At 41.3% G+C, this 24,752-nt stretch overlaps 1 protein-coding gene and 1 long non-coding RNA gene across 5 annotated transcripts in view; one reads left to right on the top strand and one right to left on the bottom strand.

Annotated features, from left to right (window-relative positions):
- Positions 1 to 24,752, top strand: part of Gfra1 (GDNF family receptor alpha 1) — a 211,735-nt gene that overhangs the window by 116,303 nt on the left and 70,680 nt on the right. The gene's annotated exons all lie outside the window — the stretch shown is intronic.
- LOC102020831 lies at positions 11,480 to 20,628 on the bottom strand. The gene is made up of 4 exons (XR_261491.1): positions 20,230 to 20,628; positions 19,243 to 19,357; positions 17,211 to 17,339; positions 11,480 to 11,964 (listed from the first exon to the last, which is right to left on the bottom strand). It is a non-coding gene; the product is annotated as an uncharacterized LOC102020831 (long non-coding RNA).

Here is a 24,752-nt window from a genome sequence, read left to right as displayed (position 1 = left end):
TGGGGGAAGAGGGAGGACATGCTAGCTCTTTGACCCTCCCTGTTGGTTTCCTGTGGCCCTTATGCCACAGGGGCCCCCTGGTGGTCAGCAGAGCAGGCTTCTGCCCTGGCCGCTAGACCTACAGTCTCCCTTTTTCTTTGATGGTGAGGACTGTGAGCCAGTAAAGTCAGTGTAGCTTATGGTACCCGTCCATGGTGCCTATTTTTCCCTTGCCTCATGGGAAGCCAGACCCAGAGCACAGGAAGCGCTGAGCTTTGCACACTGAAGAGAGCACCTTACTGTGGCTTGGGCTCTCTGACACAGCACCCTGTACTCAAAGTCAGAACAACACTTCCCCTTTCCTGTGACATGTTCTGGGAGGCAAAGTGGGTGACACAGCACAGTACTGCCTGGATGGGGATCCACCACCCAGTAGCATACAAAGGCTCTGACAAGTTTTGCAGTAGTGACAAGTACTCAGTTTCCTTTAAATCCAATGGTGCCGGTTTGTGTGCATGAGGAGACCTCCCTGTGACCTTCGTCTGTGCTGCAGATCTGGGCACTCCTGGGTTAGAGCACTGGCGGGTCTAGATTGGGCCGCAGTGTGGTTCTCGCTTCTTTGCCCTCCACAGAGAGGGTGCGTCAGAAGGCAACTAAGGAAGAGTCCTAGGTACCCTGACTTTAGTGACTGTGAGGTCTTATTAGATACTGGTTTGTTTTGCCTCTGCCATTTTGGTCCATGGTTACCTGTATGTACTGATTTTGGTTTTAGTTGGATTTCCCATATTTGAATATAGCCAGGATGTATGTTGTCTTTTTAAAAAAATGTAGCCATGGTAATGCACCTTTTTTTTCAGCATAAGTATCTGATGTGAGGGATGGGCCGCCCTGAGGTCCCATGTATGTGGATAGTGTTTGGGGAACCCTGTCTCTCCCTCCCAGGGGAAACAGTGCTGGAGCTTCAGTGTTGCTAGCTGAGCTGCAGGCTCCTGTGCCCTGTGAGTTTGCCGATTGGCATCCACCACCTTTGTGCCAAGGTCAGTTCTCTCTGGCTCTGGGCGCCAGCTTTCTGCAGAAGACTCATCATTCTGCTCACTCTGAATGTCGCTGACAGAGGGGAGAATCTCACCAACGCCTTATATTTTGCTGGTTTCCAGCATCCTGCTGAGCAGTAGCTGGACACTAGTGTCCTCAGGCTCACCCTGTCCACCTGGAACTGCTGGCTTTTTCTCTGCAATAGGATTGGCCTTTCTGTTTCCTGACCATACTCCATGCATCCAGCTTGAGCCTAGAGAGTTTTCTCAGGAGTGAAATGAAGAGGCAGCCACCTTTTCTGCCTGCCTTCCAAGGTTTTTACCTGATCACTCATTTATTCAGCAAGTATCTTTTGAGCTGGGCTCTATGCCCAGCCTTGGCCTCAGGCCTCATGGAGCTTACCATTTGGGGATGGTCATGTCTTCTCTTGAATGTACTTGGTGATCCCAACAGCAAGAGAAACAAACATTCACTCTTGGGGTAACTCTCATTAGTTTCTGGGTAAAAAGGTGATTAGGAATAGTGATTCTGTCTTCTAGAATCATGGCTAACTGTTTACCCTTTTCAGAGTCTATCATTCTGCCTCTGTGGTGGAGGATCATGGTCTCGTAGAAGTTCTGGATCAACACAGTTTAGCGGCCATCCTGATGATGTGGGAATGACAAGCCGTATACCACTAGAACTAGAAAGCAAAAATAACTGACAGATCAGGGAACTTTCTCTAAAGAAAGTTTCCCGACCCACGAGTTTATAAAGCAAGGCATGAAAGACTCTTGTGTGCCCAAGTTGCCATGTCTGTGAAAAGGTAGGCATCCACTGAGCATATCAGAGACAAATGCTATCACCCACGCTGAGATTCAGGATGAGTAACTGGACTGTGTTAGTTCATTCATTAATTCCTTCACTCATTCTTTCATCCATCAGGCTGTCATCCATAGTATATCATACTGGGAATATACAGCTTACTAAGGTTGAAACCAGGGTTGGTGGCAAATGCCTGTTATCCCAGCACTCTGGGAGCCCAAGGCAGGAAGATCCCAAGTTTGAGTCCAAGCTGGGCAATGTGGTGAGACCTTGTGTTAAACTTTAAATAAATAAATAAATAAATAAATAAATAGGCTGGGGATGTAGCTCAGTGTGAAGATCTCTGGGTTTAATCCCCAGTATCAGAAAAAAAATAAAAACTTACTTAAGTGATCCTGTGGTAAGGAACTCATCATTTAGCAGGACAGACAGACACACTAGCAAACACTGCCAGAAGTACCATTGGTGCAGTGGTGGTGGTTTGCACAGGCCTTGGTAGGGCCCAGGGGAGGAGAGGGAGGGAGTACTTGTCCTACAAGGATATAGGAAATAACTAGGTGTCTTGGGAACAGTATGTGAAGAAGCATTGAATACCTGAGTGAGCAGAACTCTCTGAACCCTTCCCGGGTCTGGAAGGCCCAAGTTTGAGGGCAGAGAGATTCATGGGAAAGCTGCCTGCATCCCCGGTCCCTCGGGTGCTGGTATGTGGGGGCTTCTGGCAGCACCAGGCAGAAGCTCAGAAAGGTATAGTTAATGTGCTGGCCCTCCTGTACATCTGCTACACAGCTCTAGCAGCTCTTGAACGTTGGACCCTTGGAATCCAAGCTGAAGGCAGTGCAAGTGTAGGTCACTCAGCAGCATTTCTTCCATAAGCTACTTCCAAAAGCTCCACTTCCAGACTTCACTGTTCATTCGCACATGTGCTCAGAGAGCTAATACCAGAGGAAATGTTTGGATTAACCTTTCCCCTACATTTTTAATGTTTGAAAGCACCTTTTCACTGTAGTCTCACCTTATTCATTCTACTTGGGAGAGCAAGGGGAGCTGCAATCGAGTACATTGTTGGCTGATCATTTCGAGGCAGCTCTGTTGCTAAACTCTGCAGAAGGGTTATTGGGCAGGTGAGAACGGCTGGTTATAATTAGCTGGCATTGGCAATGTTAAGTTCGCTGATGAGGACACTGTCTGGCACTGCGTGGGGGAGGAGACAATGAACCATCCTCCTAGTTTGGAAACACAATGGGTAGAACTCAAATTAAAGAACAAAAGGGAAGCAGTGTGAAGCCTGCAATGAAGTATCATATCTAATTGGGTTTTACTTCCACAATAGCACAGATTAAATGCAGAGCAGCCACCTAACCTTTCCATTCGCTGCCTCTGTCAGCCAAAACCAGATGGTTAATGTGATTTATAGTTTTGTTCTCATTGTAGTTCTTCACTATCTAGTTGGAATCAGAATATCAAACTGTTTTGTAAACAACCTGGGATTGAGGTGTTTGCTTTATCACTGAATAAAATAAATAAAGAATCGATGTGGCTGGGGTACATGTTCATTTGAAGCAGAAACACACTGCATGGAGATGTGAGCACAAGACCAATTTTTGAAACTGTTCAGATTGCTTTCCAGCATTTAGCACTCTGCACATGAACGATTTGCAAAAGCATGTAAATATTATTTGTCCTCTGAATGAGACATGCAAAAATAAAATTCTGGGTAGATGCTTCAGAAAAACTGAAGAAAATCATTTAAATCCATAACTTCATTTGAAATTGCTCCTAATGACCTGTAATTTCCTCCTTTTGAAATGGTCCCATTACATTAATCAGATTGATGTAGTGGTGATAGATTATTCTCATTAAAAGAAGTACTCTTTTGTTGTCCTTACCAATCTACCCTCTCGAATCTCTAGCCAGGAGTAGTTTGGAAGACTATGGCTCATTTGTTCCTCTTGGTTTGATGTGGGAGCTCAGAGTTGCTTCCTTTAAGGGCTAAGGAGGCCCATTTCTGCATGAGAATGGCATCTCATTTGGCACCTGATCCAGGTGGGGTGTATTTATCTGGGGCATTCAGGACTGTGAGGACAGTGGTATTGTTTTCTACAGTTTTCTTTCAGCTTGGAGAGTCTGTTCCACCAGGGGGGTTCTCCCTTTCTAACTGCCCAAATTCAACAAGAGTTGGTCTTTATAGCCATCTATATTTTACCAAATTTATAAACCTCTGTGGCTCTTGCTCTGCCTGTAACTCCAGCATATGTCCGGTATGATGATTTGGTGCTTCAGAACCAGGGCTAGTTATACTGTACAGCCAACCTTCCCACTTTTTTTTGTTTTTTGTTTTTTGTTTTCTTTTTCTGGTACCGGGAACCGAACTCACGACCTTGCGCTTGCCAGGCAGGCGCTTTGCCACTGAGCTAAATCCCCAGCCCCTAACCTTCCCACTTTTCATGACATGCTGGGAGAACCATTGTGCTCCCCTTCATTTTCTGAGCATGTGACTTCTTGAGCTTTGCTTTTGTTACCGTGATTGCTAAACTTTGCCGTACTGAAAGGATAAAAGTTGCTTGGCAACATGTAAAGTCATATTTTATAATTTTTATTCTATTAATGTTTACCTATTTCTGCGCTGTAGGAGACAGGGCTTTGTTTTCACTGCCACCCCATACATACGTGACTTCAAGAAGATCTCCCTTACCTTAGGACGGCCCATCAGCACACCACAGGAGCAAATGGGGTGGACGTGTGATGTTTCTTGCTTGGCGGTCCCTCCCATCACTAGATGATGAAAGATTTAGACAAACAACGTATCCCCATGTTTAAATCAGCACTGTCATTGTTAAAAGGTATAGGAGCTGAATACTGATTTTGATCCATTTTGCTCTGCCAGTCATCAGCTTTGTGACTTTGGCCAAGAGATTTTACCCATTTTAAATTTATTTCTCCATTTTTACTATAGGAGGAATAATACATATTTTGTAGCATTGCTGTGAGGAGGAAATGAGAAAAAGTTCTTGACACTTAAGAGTTCTGAGAAGCTATTAACAGTATTAGTAGTTTTTAAATGGGACTGAAAGTGGCAAGTGCTTTAGTTTTAATATATTTCACATATAAACACTCCCTCTAAAAAGCGGATAAGATCTGGGACAGTTAATTGTGTTTTCTGAAGAACTCCCAGCAGGGTCACTCTGAAGAGGGCTTCTCCTGAGCATGAGCTGCCTCCCGCAGAACAGCTGGCAGTGGCCAAGGACACAGAAGGCAAGGACTGCAAAGCTGAGGGGTTGCCTTGGGCAAGGTCCTGGTCTTAAGCACGGACACATCTCCACCTTCTCCGCCCCAGCCTGGGACCTGGTACGCTATCGGCACTCAATAGGTGTTTGTGCTGAATGTATAAGGCGTTCATTATTTTCTAAATGAATCTTTATTTGAAGTTCACAGATAATGAGCAAATCATGCTTATACAGCTGGGTAGTGAAATGCATCTTTAATCAAGAAGTGAGACATTGCTAGGATTCAGAAGCCCTCTCCTTATGCTTTCGAGTCTCTAACCCCCAAAGGTAGTCTGTATTTGGCTTTCCATTAGTATAGATTAGGTTTGCCTGTTTGGACATGATAGGAGTAGAATCATATAGTGCATGCTTTTTGAGACTGGCTTCCTTTTAACATTATTATGATCAAGGGACTCATCTATATTGTTGCATGTAGCAATAGTTTGTTAATTTTCATTGCTGTATATTATCTTACCATATCACAAAAATCACAGTTTATCCACTGTACAGTTGTTGGACCTTTGGTTATATCTAGTTTGGGTCTACAAATAAGGCAGCAGTGCAAATTTTTCCATGTGTCTTTTGGTGAAAACATAGCTATGTTGCATTTGACTACGAGGGCTGAGTTAAACATTACATTTAGCTTTAGTACTACCAAAAAGTTTAATTTCCTGAAGTGATTGTAGCAATTGACCTTTTCCCAGCAGACTATGAGTGTGCTGGACATTTTGTATTCTCCATCATGTTTGTTTTCATTTTTTTCTGTTCTTCATAGCCATCCCAGTGGATGTGTCGTGATACCTCATCATGGTTTTATATTGCATTCCCCTAATGACTAAGGATGTTAAGTACCTTCCTTTTTTGCCATTTGAATGTTTTCTTTCGTGAAATGCATGTTTGAGCGTTTTGCCTACTGTTCTACTGGGTTGCTTTTCCTTTTTTGATTGATTCGTAGAGAGGTTGTAAAATCTGGATACAGGGGCTTTGTCAGATAAATGTATTACAAATATCTCCTCCTACACAGTAGCTTGCCTTTTAAATGCTATCATTTGAAGAACAGAAGTTTGTTTATTTAATGTAGTCAGATTAATGAGTTTTCCCTATTGCTAAGTAATCTTTGCAATTTGTTTAAGAAATCTTTGCCTACTATTGCATAGAATGTCAATAGGCTTGCCTCTCGGTGTTGGTTCCAGGACCCCACCCCCACCCCATGCATACCCAAAACCGAGGCTTTTACATAAATGCCATAGTATTCACATATAGCCAACATGTATCCTCCTGTATACTTTAAATCCTCTCTAGATTACTTGTAATACCTAATACTGTGTAAATTCTATGCAAATAGTTGTTATACTGTTTTGTTTAGGGGATAATTATAAGATTTTTAAAAGCCTGTATGTTCAGTACAAATGCAGTTTCTTCCCAGTATTTTCCATCTGTGGCTGGTTGGATCCAAAGATGCAGGACTATCCAAGTATTCAGAGGACCAATTCTATAGTTTAACATTTTCTAGAAGCAGTATTACTTCTTTTAGTAGAATTACTACTTTTAAAACAATTCCGCAATAAATGGAAGCCATCGTAAATAGTGTCTTGAGGGGATGGAGGTTTATGAGTAATTTCCTAAGCAGCAGGTACACCCAGGCTGCAGGAGCTCTGGAGTTTTTTTAAGTGGGACGTAGTTGACAAAGCCTGTTGCTCTAGAATGGGCAGACTGACACTGACCCTTGTCTACATAGGAGGTTGCTCACTTTTCACACGTCTCCTAGTCTTCATCTTTCCAAGCCTGCTTTAGGTCTCAGAGTTGTAGAAAGGTACATCAGAGGAGGCCAGATGGTGAAATGCTGGTCCTGGGGGCTCCGGGAGAGGTTTTAGTGGGTGTCCAGCAGTCCCCTGACTCACCTGGTCTTGGAATTTTCTGAGAACCTTTGTATTCACCTTCTAAACCTGGTTCTGAAACTCCACAGATGGCATTGCAGTATTCAACAAATGACTTCACTCCCTGAGCCTGTTTCTTGATCTGGAGAATTGGTACCAAAAGGAGAAGCATTTAGAGCCTTTCTTTATTGGATGGATGAGTGGATGGATGGATGGGTGGTTGTGTGAACCATTAAACAAGACCAAGTTTATCACACTTCCTCTAGGGTTGACACATAGTCCAGTGCTAGATAAACTTTTCTCTTTTCTTCTCTCTTCCTAACAAACACTGATTACTCACTGAATACTAAAATGTCATCAGCGTGGTGAATCTAGTGCAGTAGATATTAAAATAAATCTAAATTATGTTAAGGAGTCCACAGTGCAGCTTTGTCTTGTGATGATAGTAGCAAATGTGTGTGATTTTGAGAATTGCACAGAAAATAAAAGCCACAGCAGACCCCAGACTACTGCACAGTGGTAGATGTGTTGCTTGCGAGGTGCCTTTTGGGAACCATTTTAAATGGTGGTTGTGAAGGAGGTGCTGTGTGCTAACACAGCACGGAGTGCTGAATGGTTGCATTTCCGCTTCCTCTCCAAGACACCTAACACCGCCACACCCATCCGCCGGCTGGATGCAATGACCACTTTCAAATATGAACGTGATGGTGTCACTTCTCCACTTAGAACCTTCAAATGATTTCCTGCTTCACTTAAAATAATAACCCAGCCTCTTTTCCTCGCTATTGAGTCTGGGCTTGATCTAGCCCTTGGCAGCCTTTCCCTCCTCTTTGTCTACCATTTCTGCCTCACGCAGTGTGCACCAGACACAAGCGCCTCCTTCCTCACATCTTCAAACTTCCAGGCTTTCCTCTGCCCCAGGTTTGGCTGATACCTCAGTGCTTCTCCCTGACCAGGCTCCCTGGGACAGAGCTGTAGTATCCGCTCCTCTTGTTGCCGTGGTGTTTTCACTCCTTGTGTATAACCAATCTGGTTTATATATTTGCTTTGTTTGCCTTTCTTCTCTTCTCCATTGGAGTCTAAACTTTATGCTTCATTTCTGGAACACATTTGTTTAAATGTTCAGTAAACAAATAAGCAAATAAGCATTTGTTCTTAGCTTCAGTCCAGCGTGAATTTTAAGACCAAGAGTCTGCCAGATTTTCATCATGTTGTGCATATCCGTCTACCTTCTTCCCTCACTGACCACCATTGCCTGCTCTCTGCTCCCTTTAATGTCACTTCCAAATTGCAGGTGAGCCCTCTTTTTTTCATCTTGGATAGGAGCTTATAGGCTGTCATCTCCAAGTAGATCCATTGTTTCCATTCAAATCTTTCCTTAAATCCTTCTATCAATGACAAAGTTTTCTGATACTGGTGACCTCCCTCCAAGGGAAGAGTCAGTGGTTGTGATACAGTGGCTGTCTCTCCCCAGTTGGGTTTCTCACAGGTGGGGAAGTTCCTAACATCCCTTGTAGGGACTTCCTCCTATCAGCAGGCCAGTAATAAAAACCACCAGGGCTTCTCTTGCAACATTTCGTAGTCAGCAGTCTCTTGACTGAGGATAGTACGTACAAACCCAACTTACCTAATTCAGAGAGGGATAAGAGTCCAGGGGTGTCCATGGAAACTGGACAGCAGAAAGCACATCTGGGTTTTGTAAGGCTCATATGTATTCTGTGATTAAGCAGTCAGTAGAGAGTACCAGCACTAGGTTTCTGGGAAATAGCATTGGATTGATACAGGTGGTGGCCCCAAGCTTAATCAGATGTGGCTGGCAGAGGCCTCCCTGAGGGGTATGAAACAGTTCTCGGAGCTGTGGGTTGTGCAGACACACGGAAGGGCATGTACTATGCCCACCCCTTAGAGACCTTTCCAGGGCTCTTAACTGAGAGTTGCCACATTAGGAAAGAACACCTATAGGAAAGAACGGCCAACCGTGATCTGGAAGGATCCTGGAGGAAATACGGGGCAGCAGGGCTTTTCTTTAATGAAGAGCAGCGGGATAGCTAAGGAGGTGAGCGGAAGTTTATTTATCAGGATGGAAGGTGGAAGAACCATCTAGACTTAACGCCACTACTGCGGTAGCTTAGACATGATGGGCCAGGGTAGGGAAAGAAGTGAGGAGGAGAGGAGTAACTAGGCCATCAGGATGCAGCAGTCCCATGGATCATGCTCTGGTGTTCCTCCTCCTGAATTGAAGCTGCAGCATTACCACTTAGCCTTTCTGGACCCTTGTATTTTTAAAGCAGAGAAAACCAAGTAAGATAATGCATGCAGAGTGTTTAGTTGGTACCATATTAGACATGTAGTAAGCACTCAGCAGTTATTAACTCATACAATAACTGATCTCTAGAAGAGTATAACTGCACCTCCCTGCCCGCTAGAGAGATTCTGGGAGTGCTTAGAACATGTTGATAAGAGGGCTTCTGCATGAATTTCTCCTGGCCCCTGGTACCTTGATTTCAAGGTTGAAATAATAGTGGATTTGTTTTTAACCGTCAGTAAACCACACTCATATGCTAGCCAGCCAAGGAATTAGGGGACTGATAACTTGTTTTTACATAACTAGAAATGTACATAAGAGAAGTCCTAAATTAATTTAATGGATATCTTCATTTAACATGTTGGAATATGTGCTGTTAGGGCAAACTCAAACCGTTAAGCAAATCAGTGGATGAAATCTATCTGGACCAGTTGGAAATGCTTGGAAATTGTTAACCAGTAATGATATATTGAGGAAAGAATACCTTTTATATTTCTGTAATTGTAGGTGTCTTCTTGCAGGGGGATATATCCCTTTCTTCAGTGTGTAGTGAGCATTTTATGTGCATGAAGCTTAACACCCCTTTAGCTATGTGTTTCCTTTGATCCCTAGCTTATTAAAATATGCAAATCTAAATTGTATCTTATTAATGTGATCCTTTGTCTTAAAGCTGTGGGGGGCTAAAATACCCTTTTTTTTTTCCTCTCTAACATATTTGGATTTTTAATGTGCAAAATAGGATGAGAGCTTGATTTTCCGCAGGACATATTTTCTAATCAACTGTTATGAAAGTTTTTTTTTAATGTGTAATTTCTTGCTTTCTTGGACTTCAATGAGATAAAGAGTAATGACTTCATTGTTATATCCCAAGTATTCTCAAGCATGTCAAGACTCTTACTAATTTTCTGTAACTTCTCCAGTACAACAGTGACTGTATCTTACAGGAGTATTCTGGAAGCATGTTTTAAAGATGTGGCTAATGTTGAAAGTAGTTGATCCAGGGATTTGCTGGTGCCCCCGAGGCTCATGGGGTATGTGCATGATGACAGAGACCAGCCACCTCATCATCTTCATGTGAGCATCAGTCTTTAGGGCCTCTATGTCCTGTTACAATTTACTTTCTTAAAAATAAAGCATTTGAAATTCAGTTTGAAACCAAACTAAACACCAATCCCATTAGCATACAGATGCATCTTTCTCACTCTTTCCATTTCTTGTTGTCCTAGCTTGCATTCTCTTTTCCTTCTCCCCCTACCATGGCCCAGAATAAGCTTTCTCTTCCTATGTAATGATTCTTTTACTTAAGATCAAAGCTAGTTATTTCATCATTTTATATTTATGAGCCTGTCAACATGTACCCCCCCCCCAGTAAAGTTTTTTTTCTGTAACAGTCTTGTGATGTGGGAGTCTTGGCAGGGTAGAAGAAGCAAGTGACCTGGTCAATGATAAAACTAATAATGACCAGCACTATTAGCACTTGCTATGTGCTGGGCATATGCTATCTCCTTCTAAGGAGAAATAGCCTTTTAAGGGGATTTGTACTATTATTTCCATGTCCCCATTTAACAGGTGAAGTAATGTAACCTGATGTAAAGTGACCTGCCAGGTTCACATGGTTTTAGGGGTCAGAGTTGGGATGCAGCTCCAGGGGTGTGGTTAAGAGGCCGTGCCCTTGACCACTGGGCTCCACTCGTGGTTATTGGCTGTGGGAAGGTTTGGGTTCTTCTCCCGACTCTACCATTAGCTGGCTGTGCGGTTTCAGGCACCTTGCTGCTTTCTCCCACTTTTTAAATTAGACATGTTGGAGTAGACTCTCTCTGAGATTTCAGTTGACCCCAAATTTTGTAATCTTCAGTAATTATTTTAAAGAGTTCTAAGGTGACCCTAGAAAACAATGGGCAAATCCCCCCCCAACATGTTCTTTTATTATCACACTGGATGAAAAGCACAGTCAAAGCATTCCAGCACTCATTTCTCATATTTTTCATGTTAGGCAGAAATTGTTAAACTTCATATTCTAAAAAAGGCTCCTTGTGGCTTTTTGACACCTCCCGTAGTGTCCCCAGGAACGGATATCTGGGGGAGGAAGGCTTGGAGGTGGAATAGTGGAAGGTCTATTTTTAACAGGAGACCTTTGCAGTGTTGCTTCCTCCTCCGTTGTCTGCAGCTCTAGGAAGATTGCAGCTCGCCCTCATTCACAGATATGGCATCGTGGTTCATAAAGGAAATTTTCTCTTGGCTGCTGTTGAAGTATTTTACAAAAAGAAGTTTGATGTGCTCTGCGAGAGGATGGCAGGTGGCAGCTTTCTGTGTCATTCTTTGACATGTACCAGCTGATGTGAAGTGACATGTGGTGACAGAGTCACGCTTGGTGCGAGCGATTTCTTTTGTCTTGATAAAACAGGTAGCCCTTGCGGTGGGGAGTTGGCAGTAGAGGCACGAGCTGGCCTCTTTTGGAAGAAAGGATGCCTCTCCACATGCCTTTTTAGATGCAGTGATGCAGGATGACCCTGAAGTTTCCAGTGGTCTCACAGATGTGCTTGACCTTTGCTTTGGTGACTGAGAGCTGCCAGAGGATCCAACAGATGCCCTCCTTCCCCCGGGGCCAGACAGCTCTGTGCAAGCCATTTCTGCAGATCTGCCCCAGGCAAGTCCCCAGGAGACCTCCGGATGCAAGCACCAGGCATGTTCTCTGTATCTCCTAATGGAGTATTTCAAATATACACACAAATGTAAACAGTATAACTGTGCACACAAATATCCACAGACCCATCTGATCGCTCTCTCTGTCTCTCTGTCTCTGTCTCTGTCTCTGTCTCTCTTTCTCCTTCTGTATCCCCAGATCCTCTGGGATGGATTTAATGTAAAACTAATGAAACTTATGATTCTACCTCTCCTTCCACATACCATAGTAGAGACCCTAGCAAAGTGTTTAACTGATCATTTGTTTTCTAGAACATTTGTAAAATTTGCATGGTAGGAGACTTTTATCTGTAATGGGTGGGCAAAGAGCAGTGTTTCGTCCCACTCTGACCTTTCCTTCCTTTCACTTTCCAGCAGGGTTAGACCGGTCTCAGATATTTGAGCATCTAGCTAAGGGGAAATTGAGTCTGAGGATACGTTCAATTTGCTTTCCCAAAACATTTTCATGGAGCTCCCGGTTATTCTTTGTTATATTATTGCTGGAGGTCTGAGAGGGGCACTGTAGGGTGGCTTCCAGGATACTCAGAAAGGTATAGGATCAGAGATCACAGAGGAATATGCCTATGTATGGATGCCCACGCTTGGTGTTTTCGGATATTAGAGGAGAAACAGTTCACAATGTACAGAGCTAGAAGCCAGTCTGTGGAAAAAATTCAAATTCTAAAATGTAGCAAATTAGATAGAAGAAAATTATTCTGTTCTCACTCATACCTACTCAAATTGAAAATGTTCTCCTGTCAGGAATGTACTTTACGCTGTAACATATACAGCTATAAATACATCACACTTTCCAGTTTGAAACTTTACATCCTTTTTCTTAAAGACAGCCTCTTATATGACGAGTGCTTCTGGCCCCAGAAAATCTCAGGTTCACCTAAATATTGGGTTCTGATCCCCGTGGTGTTCATTCCTTTCTCACGTATTTTTATATGCTCACTTCGTGTGTGTGTGTGTGTAGATAGATAGAGGTAGATATATACATGTGATAAAAAATAGTGAATGCTTAAAAAATGTATTATAGTAAAAGACACTGCTGTTAATTCTGCACAAAATACCTCCCCCTACTTTAAACACACTTATCCCAAAATTCTTGGCAATGTGTCTTTTACTGTAATCAGTTTTTAAAAATGTAGACAATCACTGTATTCCTCAGTCTACCTTTGTATATATATATATATATATATATATATATGTGCTGTGTGTAACACATTTGTTTTATATATTATATAATATATATTATATATAATATATATTTTTATATATATATGCATTTACTGTTTACTTGGTTTTTCAGACATTGTTTTATTTTTATAGTGATCTTGATACACAATAGTTGTTATTCCTTTATTTTTCACTGCCATTTATAATATTTCATTGTGTTGATATTCCATAATTTGTTCGTCCTGTCTTCTGTCAATGAGCATTTGGGTCACAACTGTGACTAACTGGAAGCAAACAATGTATAGAACATCTGTACTTACTCAGGTATGTGAGAAGTTATCTATAGTTATCTTGAAACTCTTGCTCAGATATTCCCTAAAAGAATTTTGGAAACTGTGCCTTCTCTTACATTTTTCAGTTGGTGTCTAAAATATTTCAGCATAAGTTTGTATAATTTGAAAGAGTGTAATTTAATTATTGTAATACAGATCTTTAAAGAGAAAAGTAAAGATCACTCTTTTCAATGAAATTAGTGAAATGAAAATGGTATAATGATTTATTTTGTGTAGCATCTTTTTACATAATATATTAAGATTTTTTGAACATTTAGCTAAAAAGTTTATATCACTTTTTTTTGCTCTCTGAACGTGAAACGCAATATACTTTTACATGTGACAGTTTCTTTTATTGATCACTTTATCATGCCTCTCCCCTTTCCATTAATCAATAGGAGTATTATGTGATTTCTGGAAACTATTATTTTGTTATTTTGTGAGTTTACATATCTTTTCTCAATCTGTGATTAATCTCTTTGCTTTGGGATTATATTTTGTTGTAAGTTTTTCATCTCACCATGGTTAATTTATCAGAGTTTTCTTTATGTTATGTTATTTAAATATATGATTTATTTAAATGTTTTTTCCTATCTCAAAGTCATAAGGATAATCTATTTTCTTTTATACATTTTAAAGGTTTTTAATTCTTTCATTTACTTAGAACTTATATTTTTTCTTTGAATATCTTATTAATCTAATTTCATCTTTTTCTAAGGAGATATCCAGTTGTTGCAGGGATGTTTTTAATTAGTTCATTCTTTGACAACTGATAGTTTCTGCCAGATTCATATGTAACTATGAATATGTATTCATATATATTACATTTAATATATGCAGAATTCTTTGAGTATATTTGCTTTTTGAGTTCTTAATAAGAAGGGGGTATACTTTGCTTAGCTGACATTACCTTGCATTCCTCCTAGGTAACCAACATAGCATTTATACCATATCATTTGTTTAGTCAATATTCACTAATTTAAAGTTAATTTTAATGTATAAATTGGGTCTGGACTAATATGGGCAAGATTTATATGGCCTGTGCTGATATAAAAAATAAAAATAGCACAAACACCATGAATGAGTGAATGGTGTGATGGAATTATTAAAGCACATTTACTATAGCTTTGATTACACTGGCTTGTTATGTACTTTTGTGTATACTGACAATTTATCTTATTAATGAACTTAACATTCTAGGACACCATTTTCTTTCAGCAGTACAGTATTTCTCAAAATGTGGTCTAGCAGAATCACAGAGCAAGAGTGTGATCCACTTACTATATTAGACTGTGTTTTTGTTTTTCCGGTACCAGGAATCAAACTCACAACCTCACGCTTGCCAGGCAGGCGCTGTGCCGCTGAGCTAAATCCCCAGCCCTTAGACTGTATGAAAGAGATCTTCCCAGAAGATACTGTGTTCAAAGAAATCTAGGACTCACTGGTTTGACAGGCTATCATTCGGATGTTGGGATGTCCTATCAAACAACAGTGAGGAGAGAAATTCAGGTTAGCATCCTTAGCACAGCCATCAACACTTGCAGGTCACACAACTTCCGAAAAATAAATGAACACTGAGCTAGGATTTGGATACTTGAGTCTTTAAATTCCAGTCCTCCGTTGAGGTGACCTCCAAGAGAGGAAGTAGAGAGAAGGAGAGAGAGAGCACATTCCAGTAGGACAGGGAGCCTTGCCAGCTGGTATCCTTTTCTCTGTATAAATTTAAATAACATTCAGGTAGCAGTTGCAGTGTGATTTTTGTCAACAGCTCAGAGCAGAGCGACCCTGTAAGAGATTTGGCTTGAGGTCCTTGTGCGGAAACTGCCGTCACTGCTGTTTGTAGGTTGTCTTGGCCACTCAACCAGTTGTTCACACCGACTGCCCGAGGGTTAGTGGATCTATCAACTTATGCTGAAGGCAACCAAGGAATTTGATTCAAAGTCATCTCTCAGTGTAGTCCGTAGGCCCTTCTAGATATTTATAAAATAAAAAAAATAGCCTTGACAGTTCCAGTTCGTGTGAGTGGTACTCTGCCAGAGTTTGAAAATCCAGCCTCAGGACGAGCTTCATCGCGAGATTCCAGAATACTCCAGCGTTTTCTCTTTGCAGTAATTCAGTTTGAATGAGAGCACACTAGGAGTATATAAACCATACAGCTGGTGTAAGCAGGGATAAAGCTGAGATCATCCCCAACTCTTCTGTGTGGCACCACCATTTTTTATTTCATACTGCTTGGAACTGAGAGCAATTAAAGCTCCCATAGCATGAAATGTTTTCATCAAGCAAGGCATTAAAAATACCAGCCTGTCAGAGCAGGAAGTGGACCCGTGCTTTACTGCAACTATTCTTCGGGTCCACTAGGGCATGACATGGTGAATAGCATTCATTTCATGCAATGAAAAAAGAAGGCCAACTTTGGCTTTAATCTTTATTATGAGAAGTCTAGTCCCTGTTGGAATGTAATGAGTGGATGCACCCCATTTAGCTTAAAGTAACAGATCTATATAGAGTTGTTAATTTGTAGATAAATATGGGTTTTCTACTGTTGATGTTTCTTGATCCACACAAAGTGGTTATATTAATACTGAAACATGATTAATCAATAGTTTGCTCTTTAAAAATACATCAGTAAGACTACCCAATTACCTTTAAGTAGATATCAAAGGGCACAAGCAATCTGACACACACTCAAAGTCCATTAGAAGCCACCAGACATATTAATTAAAATTTTTAGTTACAATGAACCTTACCCTGTGGGTAAAGAAAAAAAAAATTCTACTTTTGGTAACAGATAATTCTGGCTAACTGAAAAGAGGAAACTTGCAAATATAATTATGGACACAAAAAGGTCTTGGGGATTTCTGAGACTGTGAAATGTAGGGTGACTTCTTTTTACTGGAGTCCAGTAAGAAAAAGGGCTTGCACTCAGGATTGTGAGCTGAATGCGGAGGGCTTCTCTCCCATGTGTTGCAGGGAAGGAAGGAATTCTCAGATGTGACATTAAGCTTTGCAGAGGGAAATGGTTTTCACATGGTGCAGGTAAAATCTCACTTTAGATGAAAGCACAACAGAAGGAAACACCAAGACGTGGCGAACACAGCTCTTTCTCTATCCTGTGGCAGTCAAGTGTCATTGAACTTGATCCTTAGGGTTGCGGCAAATCCTCCCCAAAGCCCTCCACCCCCAGGCATCCCAGGCTGCCTGGTCCCTGCCAGCTTAGCTGCCATTTTTACTAATAGAAGCCTCCACATTTTTTGTTTTGTCATTTAGCAGCAGCAAGAATCTTCCCTTTCAAAGTTTGGTTCCCAAACTGTTGATGTTTCTTGAGGTCCTTGCATGGAAACTTTCTTGTAGCCCAGTAACATACATTTCTTGTCCTTGAAGACCTACATAATTAAACTATTCATTGGCCTGGCACTCAATGCTGACAGAGTCCAGCTGCTTAGAAAAGAGGCAAAAGAGGACAGAAGGCCAAGGCAGACAGGTGAATCTGTCCCCCCCCCCCATCCTTTGTCCTCATGTGCCAAGTTACATTTTGTCAGGAGAAAGAGCTTAAGTTCTAAAAGTACAGGCATATAAACTGTAGTATTATGCTCACTAGACAGAACTTAACAACCAAGACCTAGATGCCCGAAGAGTAACTTGCTTTCCTTGGTACCAATTCCATAGCTTCCTACATTTCTAATTGTGTTACTTTGTCAGTAAGGGACAGCCTCATCACATTTGAGGGGACAGTTAGAAGGAGACATACCTGAGACCTGCAGTGAAATATCACATATGTCCGTCACTCCTTTTGGAATATACCCCCTCGACACACACAGACATTTCCTTGGCGTCTCTCCCTGAGTCATTATCCAGCATGAACTATCCACTGAGAATCCTGTGAAGTGTAACTGATTGTCATTCAACGCAAGTGAAATCTTTAGGTGAGCATTAGTCACTGTTCAAGACATGTTAGCTTCAAGTGGAAGCAGTCAATTATAGACTAGAGGTTTTATGGCTACATTATTACCATCATACTATTAGGTTTTCAGCAGTAGCATTCTGTTTGATCGATCTGTCCCAGGACATTGATGGATAGCTTTGTTCTTTAAATGTCAAATATGTGGGACTTCTGTACTTTATGTGTTTACTGACACACTAATCTCCTCTAGATACCTTTCCCCCCTCTAGTGTTCATCCTTAGCAGGTGACTGATTCCATTCTTTACAAGACTGTAGGGCTTGTAATTAGATTTATAATTTCCTTTCTATTCTCTCTCAAATGCAGAAGTACTTCTGAGTTATTGGCATTTTAAAGAAATCTTCACCACACAAAGAGGATGTCTCATTGGTGTCAAGAAATAGATTTAGACATCTGCTTTATTTTTTTTTTCCCTTCTAACATTCAGATACCACATTAGAATGAATGAACAGTTTCAGGGTATATGTTGAATTTTCCAACTATGGCTCTGCATTGTTACGGTATTTGGCCTGTCTTTCCTAAAACCACATATATTAGATTTTCTTACAAATAGATTCCTAAGTCAAATTTCTGTCCTACATAAACTTCAACCTTCATCACTTTGAACTCCATATGTCACTAAATACAGTATTGTTCTACTTATAAGATGGAGCAGATCTTTTCGTGTAAAATCCTTCAAGGGCTTGTAGAAGACACTGAGGGATGGATTTCCTTTCAGTAAAAATGAATAGCTCTTAAATCTGGTGTTAAAGGTTATCGGTCCTACACAATAAATAAGCTAGAAACTTTGAGAAAGCCTTCTTCCTCACCCCAAAAGCCAACTGAATTTATTCTTCTTCTTTATTTTAAATTCAGACTTCTTGAAAGGAACACGGTGGTAGTGTCCCACTCCTCTCTCCCTGCTCCTACCGTAGGAACCGCATTATGCCATATTTTTCACCTCGGGAACGTTTTTAGTTCCCTTGGGCCACAGGGAGGAGACTGGCCAGTCTTTCCTGGTAAGGGAGGCAGCTCTAGACACATCAGAGGAAATTATCAGGAGCCATTCATTATTCATTTTTTAAGGCCAAAAGGTAAAATCTAATTAATATCTGTGTTTGGTAATACTGTGGTAGGAATGTGAAATCACAGAACTCTGGCTTCCTGTGATTCCCTCTGCGCCTTAAAACACAATTTCTTGTGATACCCAGCCTCACATATTAGTGCAGGGGATGGAGCCAGGCCATCCTCTAGGGCAGAAATCCACTGTGGCTTTCATCCTTCCATCACTTCCCACAGAAAGGTAGCACAAGTGGCCATTCTGAAGCTAGCGTTCCCTGCTTCTCTTGTCCCTGGTGCCCTCGCCAAAGGGTGACCCTGTATCTCTAGTGTGTGCCGGGTGCAGAGTACAGCATTAGCAGCTGGCCTGAGCCCGGCCCTTGTGCTGAATGTCACTCGGATTTCTCCAGGCACAAAGCTGATGGAATCATCCTGACCTCAACACTTGCTTTCAACTTCAGCTTTGCCCAGGGTTAAATGTAACTATTCAACTGGGCATTTCTCACAAGAACCAGCTAGAGTAAAGATCCAAATAAAAGGCACACTTTGAAGCTTGGAATTTTCGGTAGAGCTCATCCATTTTAACTAAACTATTCTTGCTATTGACTGAGTAAATAGCTAGGTGAAAATGGCAGCTTCTAGAAGGTGAGATTATTCTCATTTAGCCCTGGGCTCTTAATGTATATGAGGTCCCCATAATCAGGGACACAAACATACGTAAGTGACAAATGTGTGTGAGAAATGTACATTGTAGAAGTAGCCAAGCATGCTGTGTTACTCACCTGCCTGCACGGGCTCACAGCATCCTGGGGACAGGAGCCAGGTGGAGAGCACCCCCAGGGAAAGGTGGCTTGGTGCCCAGCATCATGAAGATGTAGCTGGATTTCCTCTGCAGTTCTTGCAGGAAATAAAACCATAGATTAAGTTGTAGAGTCACAGTGGAGGTCCTAAGGAATTTTAGTATAGAAATTCCAGGGTTTGACTTGGTCCTTGAGCTAATTGGTATAGTCCCTGAAATGGGCATCTAGCAAAAGTCATGCCAGGGCTCAAGGGGGTCAGTGTATGAGTGTGTTTGGAACCAATTTAAAGCTTGAAACAAAGTGAGCAGGAAGGCTTACCGATGGTCCATTAAAGTAAGACACAAGGGCTCACTAATGCATCTGATGATGGGTGTGCATTGATGCCCACTCTGCTGTCTGCTTCCTTTGCAACTCGTAGGCTACAGGGGCCTAGGAGAGGGTGTGTGTCTGTGGGGGTGGGTGCTACTAGCTTCTTTTGTCTTAGCCCACCTTGGGGGTATATGGACTACAGCCACCTGATAGATCTTACCTGGCCTTAATGGTGAAGTTACACCTGAAGCATGGGCAAAGAAAACTGTCTTGTCTACAAGATCATCAAAGAATGAATGAGCGAAGCACCTGTTGTGGATCACATTCCTGAAAAGATGACTAGAACCAACTAGAAAGTCAGGATTTAACAGGAAAATCAGTGAAGATGCAGGTCAATACTAAAAGGGAAAGGTTTAACTTAGCTAGCTAACACTAAGTCTAATGAATATCTGGGAGCTGTGTGAAAACAGATTCTCACGAGGTGGTTAGGTTCAGCTGCTGCTTGAAGGGACCGCTGAAATGCTCAAAACCTGTTTACACAAAAATATATCATAATCTTTACTTGGTGACCTAACAAATCTCATTAACCCAACTGGACAGGGAACTTCTTGAATGCAACAAAACATTTTTAAAAACATATAGAATCCAGAATTCACATACCTGAATAATTAAGATGGGCATGTCTTCCCCTCTGATCTTCCACAATACCAGCTTCACTACTCTAGAATTTTTGGCCAACTAGTGATTTTCTTGACCAGAGGTGCCCACAGCTTCTGGCTACTGTCTTTTATGAACACACATCCTGTATGTGCAAAGCACTGCCATTGTTGTTCGTGGAGCTTTCGTTTATCTTCCCAAAAGAAACAATGAGCTGAAGCAGATGAGTGATGGTTTCAAGGCTGTGGCGAAGGTAAAAGCCACTGCAGGTGGAGCAGCTTAATGGGGTATTAATTGGGAAGCAGGTGAAGGCAAATAGGTAGCACAGCAGGTATGTAAATAGGCTCGTGGGAGGAAAGGCATTGAATTCTATGCTCTTTAACTAAAAATAAAGACCTGATATTTAGCTTATCTTTGCTGAAATCCACACTGTGAGGGCCCTGACAACCACCGACATCATCAATGATTCATTATTATCTCAGCATCATCCGGGCTACTTAATAGGGTCTTCAGCCTCTTCTTTCTTCATTGTTTCAGTGGTTTCCTTGGCTTCAGTGTGCATGCTTTTCCTCCCTCTCTGTGTATCAGAGGCCAGAACAATTGCAAGTTGTGCAGTACTAGTGACATTGAGGTCTTTGCCGCCTCTTCTCTTTCTTCTGCCCTATCCAGTCAGAGGAAGGCAGCAAATGTACGCTATGACAGTGGATAAAGAACCTACCAAGAACACACACCTTCAAGTAAACGTTCTTCTTCCAGGCAGTCACTTTGAAAAGTGAAACGCTTATTCCAGGACTATCTTTGGCTCAAAGTGATTATTTTGGGAACTGATGTATCATCACCTATATGGAAAAAAATCTCCTTACTTACATTCATCACTTGTTTTCTGCTTTTAAGCATTACCCAACATCTCCTACTTTATTCTACACTCTTCATACCTAAATGACATTCAGCTTTTGAAAACCCATCCCTGTATCATTCTATATTTCTCTTCCAGTTAGTTCTCTTTGTAGCAATATGTTGGTGGAAAATGAGAGAAAATTTGGATTCTTTCTTATTTGGCTGGCCCACATTTGTTATTTCCTCTGGGGAGAAGCAACATTGGTTTTGAAGATGTATTCAGCCTTTTACATGGAAATAGCTAAATATCAGAGGAGCTTGCACAGGCTAAATATTAGTAGAGCTATACTTTGTACTCCATGAAATGAATTAGGTTTGTGTTATCATGCAGATCTTTTCCTGGAGTTGAAACACTCATTAATTCTACTGCTAATGAGATGTTAGCAATTAAATACCTTTAATTAATGAAAATCAGACAAAACCAAGGGCTCTTTTCTGAGTCTTTATAAACATCGGGAAAATATTTGTAGATCTCATTGTGCATTTTTGCTGTAAAAAGGACCACAAATCTAAGCGAGTTTTCTGGTTCAGAGAAAGTCATTAATAGATTTTAGTTTTAGAAAATAAAAGGAGTGGGCATCTTTGGATGTTATAAAGATTATCTGAGATTGGAAAAAAAAAGATGCTCGTAACTGAGAGCCGGTCCGACATGTAATAGCAAATTTCATGGTTGAAGATGCAACAGGATTGAGCACAATTAATAGTTCTGTAGCCGTCGTTGAGTTCTGGGGTAGGCCCCGAGCACATAATTAGATTATTAAAAATGGCCTGTCTTGGGCCCACTATTACTAAATTGAAATCCAATTATGCTTTTATGATTTTGCTGAAAAATATTTAGCTGTTTTGCCTGAGTCCTCCTAGAAGATCATTTCCTCTCCGCATCAGCATTTGCACATGTCACAATACATTTTCCAAACAAATCTGACCTCAATTATCTCAGAATCAATCTTACATTAGATAAAATATATTTTAATGAGTGTTTTTATGTCTAAGATCATATTTGTACCTCGCCATACTTGAGAAATTAAAATATGACGATGGGGATCTTTGCAGAAAATCTTTTTAATAGGAGGAGACATGCATGTTTTAGAAATAACTAAATTGTGCTATCTTAATACTGGGAAAGGCATTATGCTCAAATATGTGCCTGAGCTTGCTGCAAAAGACAAAGTTGGTGCAGTTTGCAGTAATTGGCACTGGAATGGTAATAAAGCAGTTGTTTGCAGAGATGGGCTCAGAAATTTCATGCACTCCTGCAGTGTGGATTTAAATGCTAAGTTAAATATTTATGAACCTGAGATTTTTTATAATTGATCATTGTATGATTTATACACTGTAATTATAATTAGGTTGAAAGAGATTTTAAAAAGCTAGTTTCCTGGTAGCCAAGGCCATTAAATAATGCTAAGCTGCCAAAATAAAAATTGGATGGGAACCCAGCCACCAAGTTCGAAGTGCCTGTCCCCTTATTTGCACACAAGTGAGACACAGCACCGTACCGGGCACGTCTCCTGAAGCACTGGTTCTTGCACCACCTGTGATCGTATTTCGTGCCTTTGATTCAAACCCAGTTGCACATAAACAAATAGAAAACTTCATGGATCCAGTGTATAACAAAGGAAAAGGTGGAGGAGGTTGGAAAGGTTAATTAAAAATGTAATGATCCCATTTGCTGAGACAGCACTATTAATCATAGTGCAGCAGCAAGCATGTGACTTGCACACCACTTATAGGAAACATCTAATTTTTTTAAGGTATAGAAGGTGGCAGCAGTGGGGGATGCAGGCAGGTGACACAGTACGTGCATTAAGGCAATGGAAGTGTAATGGATAAAGCTACTCCTTGACTGGTGAATGTTGAGAACCATCTTCACCAGACAGAAGAATTCTCTCCAAATTTAGAGATACTCAAAATGATTTCATTGCTGTCAGCGCCAGAGAAACTTGGGTATGGCTTGAGGCTTAATGTAGTTGGGTGAGGTATGAAAGAAAAAAGCAGGACTAGGAGGAAATTCATCATCGTGTAATACAATAGGTCTGAAACTGTGTGTGGATTACAAAATGCACTGCAAACAGCCAACACATGCATTTTAAATGTAATTTTTAGCACCCCAGCTGGAGAAGGCCAAGCTCTTGAAGGATCGATTACAAGGGTCATAACCTGGATGATCAGATTTGCCATCTGATCCACGTGGATATCAGATCAGACTTTCAACGGGAGCTTCCAGAAAAGCTTGTCTACCCCTGGGAAGATCTTGGCACCCTTTGCTCATTTTTTATTTGCTGGGATAACACATTAGAGAGAGCCTATTAGAAGAAGAACAGTAGTTATGTTAACATGGTAATTAATCAAGTCAGAGAGAAAGAAGGAACAAGTTGTGAATTCAGTTCTGCAACCCTAAAAAAGAAAGGCACAGAGCTATCCGGAAATTGGCAAGCCTTTGTAACAACATACTCTCCTTGAACTTTCTGCTTAATATATCACATCTCCTGCAGATTTGAATATATGTACTGCTTGATTCCACTTCATAATCTGTAGAAATGGGTCTCCGTTCCTTGCATGTATGTTTCATCCTGAATCATTTCAACTGGCTCCCTAGCACTGGTGTTTGCCAATACTGGTGGCATTTCTAAGTGTAAATAATGAGGGGCTGCGGGCCGTGGCGACAGCCTTTTTGATTTGGGACAGTGTGAGGATTGTATTTGGGATGAAGGCAGTCCCTTGCTCCAGAGGAATTTAGAATATGAAAGCTTCTCCTGCTGCATAATTTATCCCTGACATCTCCGCATCTCCCTGTGTTGAAGGGACCTTTACATTTGCTCTGCCTGTGGTTCAGGATTGAAATCATTGGTTCATGGACCCTGTGGAGCAGCAAACAGCTGAGAAGCCAGTGCCTTTGTGTGCATAGAGCCTCTGGCTCAAATTTTATTCTGTCTCTGATCATAATTTCATCCTAAATATTTGATGTTATAATCAGAAAAGGCCAAGTAGAGGATAGCCATCAAACCAAAGAATCTTAAAGTGTGAAGGAACTTCAGCTATCTCCTCTTACAAGTGGGGCAGCTGAGATCCACAAGGAAAAGCTGGCATTAAAAGGCACTCAGATGATTGGACCATATTTAAAACTCAAATCTCCTGCTTCCAAATCCATTGCTCCTTTCGTAGCACTTGACTGTTTGTATTCCATGTTTTGGGATCTGGCTCTCTCATTTTGATGAATTTTATCCCTGTCATGCCACAAAAAACAAGGAAGTTGCAGTCAGATGCCATCCCAGACAGAGAGGCTTAGAATGCCGCTAGAGAAAGCAATCTGTAACCTGCAAAGTAACGACGTGGTTGTGTCGAACTTGGAAATGAAAAGCTGGTGAAATGGCATTCTCTGTAATGTAGTGTGGGTCCTCACTGTAGAGGAACACATTAACTGAGTGCAGCCCACTCGCGTATGCCTTGCCCCCCTCAAAACAGATTTCTAGTAAACAGCCTTTATTCTGAGAACACTTCCCATTCAGACAGCGTCCCAGACATTCTACCAAGTTAAAGAATGAATAACAGCAGATGGAGGGAGAGATTAGAGTTGGAGGGGGGGGAAGCAATATCATAATGCTGAGCTCTGAAATGAGCTGTGGAGA

Source organism: Chinchilla lanigera, unplaced genomic scaffold, assembly GCF_000276665.1.
Source record: "Chinchilla lanigera isolate Chin_1 unplaced genomic scaffold, ChiLan1.0 scaffold00030, whole genome shotgun sequence".
Classification (NCBI taxonomy): domain Eukaryota; kingdom Metazoa; phylum Chordata; class Mammalia; order Rodentia; family Chinchillidae; genus Chinchilla; species Chinchilla lanigera.
The sequence above is the reverse complement of the archived record's forward strand: the minus strand, read 5'-3'. Positions and strand labels throughout refer to the sequence as shown.